Source organism: Mus caroli, unplaced genomic scaffold (assembly GCF_978045245.1).
Source record: "Mus caroli unplaced genomic scaffold, Mus_caroli_1 scaffold_12, whole genome shotgun sequence".
In the NCBI taxonomy this organism is placed as follows: Eukaryota; Metazoa; Chordata; class Mammalia; order Rodentia; family Muridae; genus Mus; species Mus caroli.
Genome location: NW_028227267.1, coordinates 111,764,706 through 111,776,597, shown reverse-complemented (window position 1 = coordinate 111,776,597; position 11,892 = coordinate 111,764,706). Strand labels below are relative to the sequence as shown.

Sequence of the window (11,892 nt, the reverse complement as noted above, 5' to 3'; positions counted from 1 at the left end):
GGCTTTAAAGGAAAATATATACTTTGAAACATTGAAAAGGTTTCGCTACAATTTTAGATATTTTTTTCAGATATTTTTGGGTTTACTTCAGCTACTATTAAAAATCAGCAATCTAAACTTGTGCATATAGGCATTATTTTTGTTGCTACTTCATGAATGTAATTTTTATACTGCTATGAATTATAATGTACATATATTTGGAGATAGAGATTGATGGATGAGGTCTCAACACACATGTTGAGCAGTGCTGCTCTAGGGTCTACATACTTTAACGTATGAATGACATCTTCTAAAGAAAATGAATTAATATTTAATTTCAAGGATTCATACTATCTTGCAATCTATCTGAAGATGACTTTTTGGTATTTGAAGTAGCACAAGTATATTCTGTCAAGGTATAAGTATCAAAAGTGAGGGAAGCTTTGTGAGAAAAATTTTAATTGTTTTCTGATTAGACATATATACAATTTAAAATACCAAATCTTGTGGTACTTTAGCAGAGATAGGGCCTGTTAGAAATACGCGACTTCGCCTCTTAGGGTCTCTCCACATCTACCTCATGGAGATAAGTGGTCCTTCACATCTGTCACTAGAGACGCCATGGGATTGAATAGAAAAAAAACAGTTGCTGACAGCTTGAGCTGAGTTGCATTTTCCAAATCCTTCTGTGACCCTGTTGGATTCTTAGGAGAAAAATTAAGCAGGTGTATAAATTCTCCACTGCTGATCCTTCCTAGCAAACTTAAGTAGGAAGAAAATGGGTGGCAACTCTGCTTCCATTGGGCTCATAGGGAATCTTGACAGCTTGATAGATCTTCATGTTCCGTGTTCCAAAGCAGATATACAATAGCACTTGAAACGACATTTATTCTCTGAATGACAGACCCTGGCACAGACCTCACTTATTTATCATCATCACAGTGTTACATTGCTGGTACTGTCTAAATATAACCACACAATGCACTACAATTATATCTAAATGCTATAGCAATACAAGTATATATTCATGTATATATACATATACATGATATATATGTATATATGTGATGGTTTATATGCAGTATATGTAATGTATTAAAAGTATGTCAGATTAAACTATACTATTTTGATTATAGATATAAGTAAACAGTAGCAACCACACTAGCGTATTTTCTTTACCTTAAAAAATGTCTAGGCTCAATGTATGAAAAAGGAAGCATTCTCATGAAAATATAAGTCTATAACTTTAGTCTCTATGCATTTTCTAAAATATAAAGTGATAACATTGAAGTATAATTATTTCAATTTCTTTGCCTGCTGTAAACTTAGAAATTACTTTTTTGTTTTCAGGTTTATTGAAAATGTGGCACAACAGATTAAACACTGCCGCCTGGTGCTTTGAAATGCATCACAACCGTAGGCCCAGTGACCTGCAGGCTGGAGAAACTGCTAAAGTCCAGAAGCATTGGCATCTCCTTGGTGTCAGGATCTACCTCGGTGATCTCCTGATCTAGGGCTGAGAACTCAGGAGCAAAATTCTCTCTCCTCTCTTTCCTTTCTGCAACTTGATAGGGATACCTCTTACAGGACCTCTCTGAGTCTGCTTCATCAGATGCGAGACATCGCCCGCCCGCTATCTTGTTGACAAGATTCTTGCTAGGGATAATGGCAACCTCATCGCACACACATTTGCAGGTGTGGAAGTCATTATCCAGGAGCATGTAGTACTTCTCCATGATGACCTGGGCCGCCTTCTTCACAGTCTTGGTGCGAATGCTGCCATTGTTGTCCAGTCCTGTAAAAGAGTAGAAATTACTTTTTTCAAGTTTAAGGAATTTTTTCCCTTTGACATCTCTTTACGAATTGGCTTGGCATTTTCCTTTGTGAAGTGTCGCATCTACATCATATGACTGAGCCCTCAGCTTTTCATGACTGCTTGCAGGAGGAAACTAGACTCACCGTGAAAATTTTAATGCTGTCAGAAAGGACCGTAGGTGTATCCAAAGGCTGGGCTGGAAGAGGAACAAATCTGGATTCTGATTTCAACCTAGACCAGGTATTAGCTGGGCTTTCTGAAGCTCCTGGGACAAGGTAATTGTGATTCCCCACTGCTGAAAGTTTAATGCTGTGACAAACTGGGAGATTGTGTGACTATTTCTTCTATGCACCATAATTTTTGAGAGATCTTCAGAATCATGGCGTCAGGCTCATTTGAGGGTAAGGAAACAGAAGGACAGAGGATTTCAAAGTGATAGCACCTTTCCTATACCCTGCCTCCTACACCATAAAACATTTTCTTTCAGCTTAATATTTAAATTGCAGAGAGTAGATGTACAACAGTGTTTGCTCCGTGTCCAGCTTCTGTCAGTAAGTAATAGGGTCCTCCCCACGAGTCCCTCCCCATCCCATCTACAGGGCATTGAAGTCATTAGGTCATATTGTTGTTCCTTCTATGTGGTTGCAAACCCCTTCATCTCCTTAACAGACATCAATGGGAGGAGAGGCCCTTGGTCCTCTGAAGGCTTGATGCCCCAGTGTAGAAGAATGCCAGAGTGGGTAGGTGGGAAGCACCCACATAGAAGCAGAGGGAGAAAGAAGGGGATAGGGGGTTTTCGGAGGGGAAACAAGGAAAGGGGTAACATTTGAAATGTAAATAAGGAAAATATCTAATAAAAAAAAGAAGTCGTTAGGTCAAAAAAACCAAATCAAAAGGTATCAGTATGAGAGAGGGACTTGGGGGGAGGAAAAAGGGTTGACAGCAATACAAGGGAGAATAGAGAGGCTGGTAAAAGAGAGTAATCGGAATGCGCTGTACACATTCATGAACTTGCTAAAGAATAAATTCATTCTAAGGAAAATTTAATGCATTAAAAACTGTTAATGACATGCCATAGAGAGATGAGAAGATCTAGGTTTTTAAGACAAGTCATTTTTATCTTTCTCTGATTTAATGTGTCAGAATTTTCTGGGCAGAAAGAAATATGAAAATTTATTGCTCCCAGACAAAAGGAATTAATTATTGAGCTACAAACTCTAGACAGTCCATGGGATGACAAGAGCAGAAAGGAGTAGGGCAGGGTAGAACCCCATTCAGGAGAAAGACAGTAAAAGATGTGTTTTCTACAGCCACAGATAAGGGTGCTGACTTATATTTACGTGCTTGTGCTTAAAATCGCCCTTGTGAAAATCGATGATGATGGCTTCAACTATAAAAGCCTGTGGAAGAGAATGCACTTTAAATTTTACTCACTGATGTTACAAGTGATTGGATGCTATTAGACACTCTTTTAAGAAGATTTATGATAATAAGTATGCCTCACAAAGCCTGTATTCTAGGGAACAAAAACTGATTCTGCATTCATTGTGTGTGATTAATGACTCCCACCTAATGAAGAGGGAAATCAGTCGCAGGACTAATCTACAATTGTAAGTGAAAATGAACTTTATAAAGAGATCTTTCTTGTTAGTGTCAACAACAACAAAAAAAGAATTTTGCTTATGGAAGTTATTTGCAAGTATTTGCATCAACTCAACAAGAAATATTACACTCAGCAATAAGACATTCTGTTAATTTGTATCATAATTAAGAATTTTTATTGTGTAATATCTTACAACTTTAAGCCTACTTTATAAAATTTAGTAGATTTTCTTGATACCTGACATGTGATATGAAGATATGATATAAGAGGATGGGCTTTCTCAACCCCAATAATCAAAATAAAATTATAATAAAAAATCAGTCATCTTTCCTTGAAAGATGAATAGAAAATAGTCTAGTGTGAGTTTTTTCTCAGTTGTTTGAAAAATAACTTTTATGATGCTTAATTGCATGTGTGTGAATTAGTCACTTGCAGGAGTAAGTGTGAGTGCAAGTGACAGAGAAGACTAGACACTTCTAATCCCTCTGGAACTTGAGTTACACATTTGTTAAGAGCTGCCCAACCTGGATTCTAGGAATCTCACCCTGGTCCTCTGCAAGAGCAGTATGTGTTCTTAATCACTGGGTTATTTTTTTCAGCCCCTGTATGTAGCAGGAACGCCAGGGCCACCTCTAAGCAAACGTGGGGCTACCCACCTGCAGAAGCATCTCCTGCTTGAGGACCTAATTGAAGACGGCCTGAGAGACCAAGGATTGCTGGTGCAGACAATGCCAGTCAATCGGGAACTGCTATTTAGAAGAGATTCTTTCTGGGGACCAATGAGGTGCAGGTGGAGGGTATTAAAGGAGCTTGCAGCTGTGTTCAATGAGCTCTCACCTGCTCCTGGAGTCTGTGTCCTTAACTCCAATCCCCAAGGGCAGGTAGGGTTGGGCAGTGAATAGTGCAGGCACAGGCACAGGCAGCACCTGTAGTGTTTTCAAAACAGAAAAGCTTCAGTGCTTATTTTTAATTCTAGCACATTCAACAAAGTCAGGTGTCTATGAATGGTTGGCTATATTGTCTGCTTATTTTCTAGACATTACACTTTAGTTATTATAACTACATATCTTAGGAAAATGCAATAGAAACCTTACTGCAAAGTTAAGAGCTTATGAAGAGAAAATGGCAGGTTTTTGGTTTGCCTTGGTTGCAGGTGTTTCCTTTTTCGTTTTACTTTGTGAATTCACACATTTGAATTGGACCCCATATCAGAAAACAGTTCACTAAGTAGACATCGAAGTTCAAAATTAATTCTATAAGGAAAATAAAATGAATTCTTTTCCTCATGTATTTATAATCTTGCACATACTAAAGCATACACATTTCTGTATAGAACACAAATAAGAACTTTGGTTTTTCTTAGTTTTTTGATATTAACTTTTTAGTACTAACTTCATTTTAAAGAATAAAGTTATGGGTTGTCTTTATCTCTGGACTTGTTTCTGCCTCATAAATCAGCACTGGCTTGTTTTCTTTCTTTTGAAAGAGCCAGACCACATTTTAGGATGCTATGTAACTGAAGTAGGTCAAATCGGTGTCAATGTTTGCCGGTCTTCAGGTTAAATTTTTAAAAATCTGTATTGTTTTGCTGGTCAAGAACAAATATACATCCCCAGTCAACCAATATCTGCATCTGAACACAGCTTCTCGCATTGCGTTTCCAGCTCTTCGTAGCTCACATCTCTATTCGTTTTCTCCAGCTTGAAACCGTAATTTCTCTTGTTGCATATTGACATCTATTTTACTTATAGCTTCGTATAGATCAAGTAACCTGTAGCAGTCAATTAAGGTTTATTGATGGTCTGACTGCAAACCTTTTACCGGTTACAACCTCTTTCTTTATCTCATGATTAATTCTTTGGATGTTACTTGTAACCTATATTCAATTATCATTACCTCTGGGTGTTAGGATCATCCTCTCCCTCATGGGGTGAGAAATGTCCTGGCTCACTTTCATCCCAATTTAAATTCAAAGAGAAATACAACTAGTTATACCTCCATGAACCCCCACACTGCTCTCATAATCTTGGAGGGGATGATGATCCTTCTATGAGAATCTGTCTTGTGGGGTCCCTGGCCCAATGCTCAGACATAAACACACCAACCACACTTTTGTAGGTAAAGCAATACATATGAAGCCACACAGACAGACTCAGATTTGGTTTTCTCTACCTAGAGATCTGATGATGTAGATTTTTGATGTGCAGAAATGGAATGTTCTCAATCCAAGTTCTCATACAAAATTTTCATAGATCAGAAAAGGAATCAGAGGTAGTGAGATTTTTCTTTAAAGGAGTAGAAGAAGCTATCACAATAGACATAATATATCTTCAGAGGTAGGACGAAGCACAGATAGAACAGGAGTTCAGTTTCTGATGGGTATTTTGATTTTTGTTTTTCGCTTTTGTTGTTGTTTTTGTTTTTGTTTTTCCTTTTCGTTGAGAAACAAATCTGGAAGGTTTGACAGCAACTGTGACCCAAGTGCATGGCATTTCACCCTCTGTTGTCTTCATTTTCCCTTTGCCACAGGATAGAATGTTCAGGGAATGGGAAGCACAAGGCACACAAAGGCACCAGTTTCTCTGGTGGAACTAAATGAGTAATACAAAGCTAGATATAATTTTTTGAACTGGTGTGAGATGAATCAGAGAGCTTCTGTGAAATCTCTGGGCAAGACAAATATCTTTTTACCTCTAAATTGACCGTGGTTTCAGAAAAAGTAAAATCAAAAGCCAAATTCAATACTAAAAGTAGTTAGAAACTTTAAGGATATTTATAATTTGCTTTGTTATATACGTCATATTGAAAATAGAGTAAAAATCCACAATTTGGGCATTTATAATTTGCTCGTGGTGTTTCCTAATATTCAAGGTTGATACTTTGGAAAGGAAAAGATGTATACATACTTTTATTATAATTATTATGGCAAAGATTGCTACTCTAATTCACTGAAAATTGTTTATATTGAGGTAGTCTCTGTCTCTTGCAAGAAAATCATGGAAAGGAGGGGACAGTCTTCCTTCCATCCTCCCAAAATAGACTACTGATTTGTCATTGGGGATTAATCAAAGTTTATTGTCTGTTAGTCATTAGAAAGAATTAAATGCTAACTACAGTATATGTGCTCCACTTTCTGGTGTGCACTGTATGGTTTCCAGACTGATTCAAGGCTAGAATAGAACGACTTCAGGGAGTTAGTAGTTAGATAAAGAGAGGAGTACCTGGCGAGACGGAGCATAAACGGGTAACCTGCACCCTGGTAAGCACATGCTGATGAGGTAACAAGGCTTAGTGGAACTCCTTCAGGTAATAGAGTAGCTAAAGCATTAACAATGCAATCCGTTAGTTGACAAGGATCTTTACACCGGCAAACTGCCATGAAATCAGACCGTCAGGTGGCAGCTTATTCCACCTTACTACTCTTCACAAACGAGAGCTAATCATTTCTTTATTTTTTTAATTAGGTATATTTTCCTTGTTTATATTTCCAATGCTATCCCAAAAGTCCCCCATACCCACCTCCCCAATCCCCTACCCACCCACTCCCCCTTTTTCTAAACATTTCTAAAGCATGTTTGCCTTCTGGAGAACGGTTTTCGAGGAAACTATTCATGGTTGTGTCAGTTTGCTCTGTTTGCTTTACTTTTACCTTGGTCAATTTGGGAGTTTCTCAATTGTATTCCAGGGATGTCACAGTCATTTTGAACTGTCTGAAATTTGTCTTGATGAATATACATCTTAATCACGTCTACACTATTCTTTCTCTCCAATGCTGCCGGTCACCCCTCCAAAACTTCAAATTTTCAAGATTAAGATGAAATAGAATTACAAACAAGTGCACATGGTTTTTTTTGTTTTGTTTTGTTTTTTGTTTTTGTTTATGTTTTTTAACTTGTTCACTTTGTATCCCACTTATTATCCCCCTCCCGTCCAGTACCTCCCACAATATTTCCCTCCTACCCCCCCTCACCTCCTCCTCTGGGTGGGTGGAGCATCCCAGGATACCTCCCTCTCCTGGCACCTCAAGTCTCTGTGAGGTCACGTGCTTTTTCTCACACAGAAGCCAGAAAGATAGCTCAGCTAGTAAAACATAACCTACATATAGGCAGCAGCTTTGGGGATAGCTCCATCTCCAGTTGTCCATGATTCACATGAAGAACAAATTGCACATCTGCTATGTATGTATATACGTCCAGGGAGGCCTAGGTCCAGCTTGTGTGTGTTATTAGGTTGGTGGTTCAGTTTTTAAATGTTAATAGCAAGTTGTTTGTATGTGTAAGGTCAGTGAGTAAAACTTTAGTAAGTAGTGATATCAGTATATTTTTTCTTTTTTTTTTATTAGCTATTTTCTTTTTTTTATTATTAGGTATTTTCCTCAATTACATTTCCAATGCTATTCCAAAAGTCCCCCATACCCTCCCCCCCACTCCCCTACCCACCTATTCCCACTTTTTGGCCCTGGCGTTCCCCTGTACTGGGGCATATAAAGTTTGCAAGTCCAATGGGCCTCTCTTTCCAGTGATGGCCAGCTAGGCCATCTTTTGATACATATGCAGCTAGAGTCAAGAGCTCCGGGGTACTGGTTAGTTCATAATGTTGTTGCACCTACAGGGTTGCAGATCTCTTTAGCTCCTTGGATACTTTCTCTAGCTCCTCCATTGTGGGCCCTGTGATCCATCCAATAGCTGACTGTGAGCATCCACTTCTGTGTTTGCTAGGCCCTGGCCCTGTCTCACAAGAGACAGCTATATCAGGGTCCTTTCAGCAAACGCTTGCTAGTGTATGCAATGGTGTCAGCATTTGGAGGCTAATTATGGGATGGATCCCTGGATATGGCAGTCTCTAGATGGTCCATCCTTTTGTCTCAGCTCCAAACTTTGTCTCTGTAACCCCTTCCATGGGTGACTTATACAGCCCTTAACACATTTGTGGACACAAATTCTATGTTTCCATTACAAGGTTTTGACAAGAGAGCAGAACCATTGTCACCATGGTAGGTGAGGTGGAGATATACGATTTAGCCATTACAAATATGAGTGAGAGATTGTGGTTGAAAAAGGCTTAACAAATTCAATTTTGACTTGAGAAATGTCTGTACTATTAGGTTGACATTATTCAGCATTAGAATTAAACTCTAAAATGTAAGGGTGAATTTTATAGTAGAGTTACTTTGAAAAGAATGATCACCCTAAAGTTTATAGGTAATACAACTTGGGAGTGAATGCTATCACCCATTGAATGAGAATCAGCAATGCTTCCAGCTTCTGGAGAGAGGAGCAGGTCACGTGACGTAGAGAAGAAGGGGCACACCCTACTTGAGACAGAAGTGAGCCATGATTTCTCTGATACAGATCACACAGAACACAGCATCAGTTCTTGAAAAATCACAAAATATATTGCAGAAAAATGCTCTATCTAATTGGTTCCTTCTTTTATTTGTTTGATCCTGCTCATCAGCAGTAGCGTATACTCCTGCTGTAGAAGAAAAAATTATTTGTTCTGTCTTCTCTTCTTAGTCTCAAGAATCTGACATTTATAGCTGATTATTCCATACATGTGTCAATAAGCAGAGGGCCTTGGATGTTGGCAAGCTGGGTCGTGAAATCGGGAATCATTGTTGATGATTGAAGAGTTTGCAGAATGTAGAAGGGGTTAAGACCTCATTGCTGTAAGCTTAGAGATCTTTCTGGTATAGAGCTTCAGTCTTGGCCTCCTCTCTTTCAATATTCCTCAGTGGTAGAATAGAGATAGAAATATGAAACAGTACTATGTGGTGCTTGGCCAGTGCATGATTTATTGCTATTATAACATTTATTTAGCTTATTACTTTCTTGGGATTTCTTAGAGATTTGGGTAAATTTAAGATTTCCCCAAAGCTTCATAATTAGTGTACGTGAAACATCAGGAGAACACCTAAAGTCCTCTCCCATTTCATCTCATCTTGACCTTTCACTTGTAATGTGAAAGAGAGAAAAGGATTGACATTTAGTTCTCCATTATTCTCTCTTTCACTTTGCTAATCACCCTGATTTTAACCAGCAGGTCTCTCTATAACATGGAACACTGGGCTCTGTTTTGCAGAACTAAACTATTCGTTAAGTTTGTGCCAAGGGACATTTTGAGCATTGCTTTTGTTTTTATATGCACTTTGCGACTTTTAAGTGTGACCTTCCTTCAGTTACAGATGAGAAATAATGGACTTGCTGGTTGCTTCCCCATGTGTTAATGAGAACCTGTGTAGTCTTAGAAGTTTTAGAATATCTAACACGGTTTTGAACTAATAAATATTTTAAGGTTCCCTTGGAGATATTTTTCAAGCATTATGTCAGCAGAATTCAGTGTAGATGGATTTTTTTAAAAAATGTTTCTAACATATTTTGCTTTTTATAAATTTATAAATAGGTATTTACTAAATATTTAATAAATACTTTAAAGGGATTCAAAAGGTGTAACATAAAATGTTTGCAAGCTCTACGTTTTGGCTGTGTGTAACTGCAACACATATTATGCAAAGACCAAAGTACAATGCCTCATTTCATTTTTGCCCTTCTGTATTTTATAAATATTCAGAGATGACAGTTTGAAATATCCTACCAAAGAGGACAAAAAACAAAAGCAAAAAGATACCCTGACTTTTTCAGGAATCACACTCTGCATGTCACTTTTCTAGATTTCATAGAAAGAAAATAACTACAAATGGAAACCCCAACACTTTCTGTTTTGACCATGAACTTGATCTTGTTGCAAGCTGAATTTTTTTGTAAGAAACACTACTTAATAGCCATGAATGGTGCACAAAAAACTGTGTTGGTTTACATTTATAACACCAAAGAAGAGAATTGGTATGTTTAATTCAGGTTTTTAAAATGTTATTCTATACTATATATGGTTTAATAGTCTGTTTTTAGGTATCATAATTTTATTTTAATCAGCTGAAGTATAGATTGTATAAGCTTATCACATTATCTACTCAATACCTTTTATTGTTTAAAGTTTCAAAAGGCATATATGAAGATGCTTAGAGACTCAATGTGTGGCATTCTGTTAGGTCACAAGCATGGATTGGGACAAGAGAAGGGAGAACTTCTAGCTGCATATGTAGCAGAGGATGGCCTAGTCAGATGGAGGAGAGGACCTTGGTCTTGCAAAGATTATATGCCCCAGTACAGGGGAATGCCAGGGCCAGGAAACAGGAGTGGGTGGGTTGGGGAGCAGGGCTGGGGGAGGGTATAGGGGACTTTCAGAAAGAAGATAGCATTTGAAATGTAAATGAAGAAAATATCTAATAAAAAAAAGTGTGCATCTGTAACTCTGCTATGGACTGATTGAGAAGTACAAGCATGGATGTCTGAAATTATTTTTTGCAAGAATAAAAATTCTTTACCTAATTGAGAAATCCTAACTGGTTCATTATTATTGGCCTACTATCAAAATTGTGGTGAGTTACTTACCCTAAGCATGAAACTCTGAGCACACAGGACACAGTCCTTCTGAGAAACTATTTCAAGGAAATATTTAACAGAATAAAAATCACTGCAAAATGCAAAATTATAAACACTTTGAATATATATGTACAAGATATGGATCAGTAAACTACTGTGTCTCAAACTGAAAACACAATGAAGTTGAAGTGTGCCAGAATGTTCTTATTTAAGATTAGGATAAGCTTTAGGGCAAACAGCCCTGCAAGTGCCCTGTGGTCCTTGGATTCCCAGAGTTTATGTGCTCCTTGTTTGCTATTATATGTAATCTCTATTCTCTAAGACTACCAGAAGGAAATTACCAAAGTGTTGGACCATAGATAAGAGTTTAAATAGCAGCATTATAGATCGCATACAAAGCAGGGCTTTGACACTTCCTGTGTATACAGAAATACCTGTGTTTAAAGTTATAACTGCTTTGAAAGAATGTGAAACTGAGGAAAGGTACCAATATAAATCCAGTAGGAATAAATAATAGTAAATCAATAAATCAAAGAAATAAAAAATATCCTCATTTCCTTGTAGATTTTCCTACTTTCCGATACAAAAATCAAACCTTGCTCAGATGGAATGCAACGATGCAAGTCCTGTGATTAATGTCTTCTGCTCCCCCAACGTGAATGGTAACAAGCTAATAGATGGTTTGACATAAGTAAAGTATAAGCAGTTAATATATAGTTGTAAAATATATTAGTAAAATAAAATCCTTTGGTTACCTTTAATAACCAGTATAAAGGCTTTATGAAGATAAAAATTAGAAGTAATGATTGCTATTTTTCTTGTAGATCTTATTAGTTTGCCAGATAAAATAATTTATCATTTATTTGACATGTATATATAAAATGAAGATAATATAGGAATGTTGTCAAAATTTAAGCATTTATCTGCTCATAAATTAAAAGGATGCTCTCACAATATAAATATAAATAATATAATATATAGAAGGAATATAAATATTCATAATATAAATAAGGGAATCATATTACAGTACAAGAGAACGATGTTGAAGGTTA

General features: G+C 37.3%; 1 pseudogene; it reads right to left on the bottom strand.

The window, feature by feature from the left end:
• Window positions 1-1,355: 1,355 nt before the first annotated feature.
• LOC110309010 (small ribosomal subunit protein eS17 pseudogene) lies at window positions 1,356-7,135 on the bottom strand (annotated as a pseudogene).
• Window positions 7,136-11,892: the final 4,757 nt, after the last annotated feature.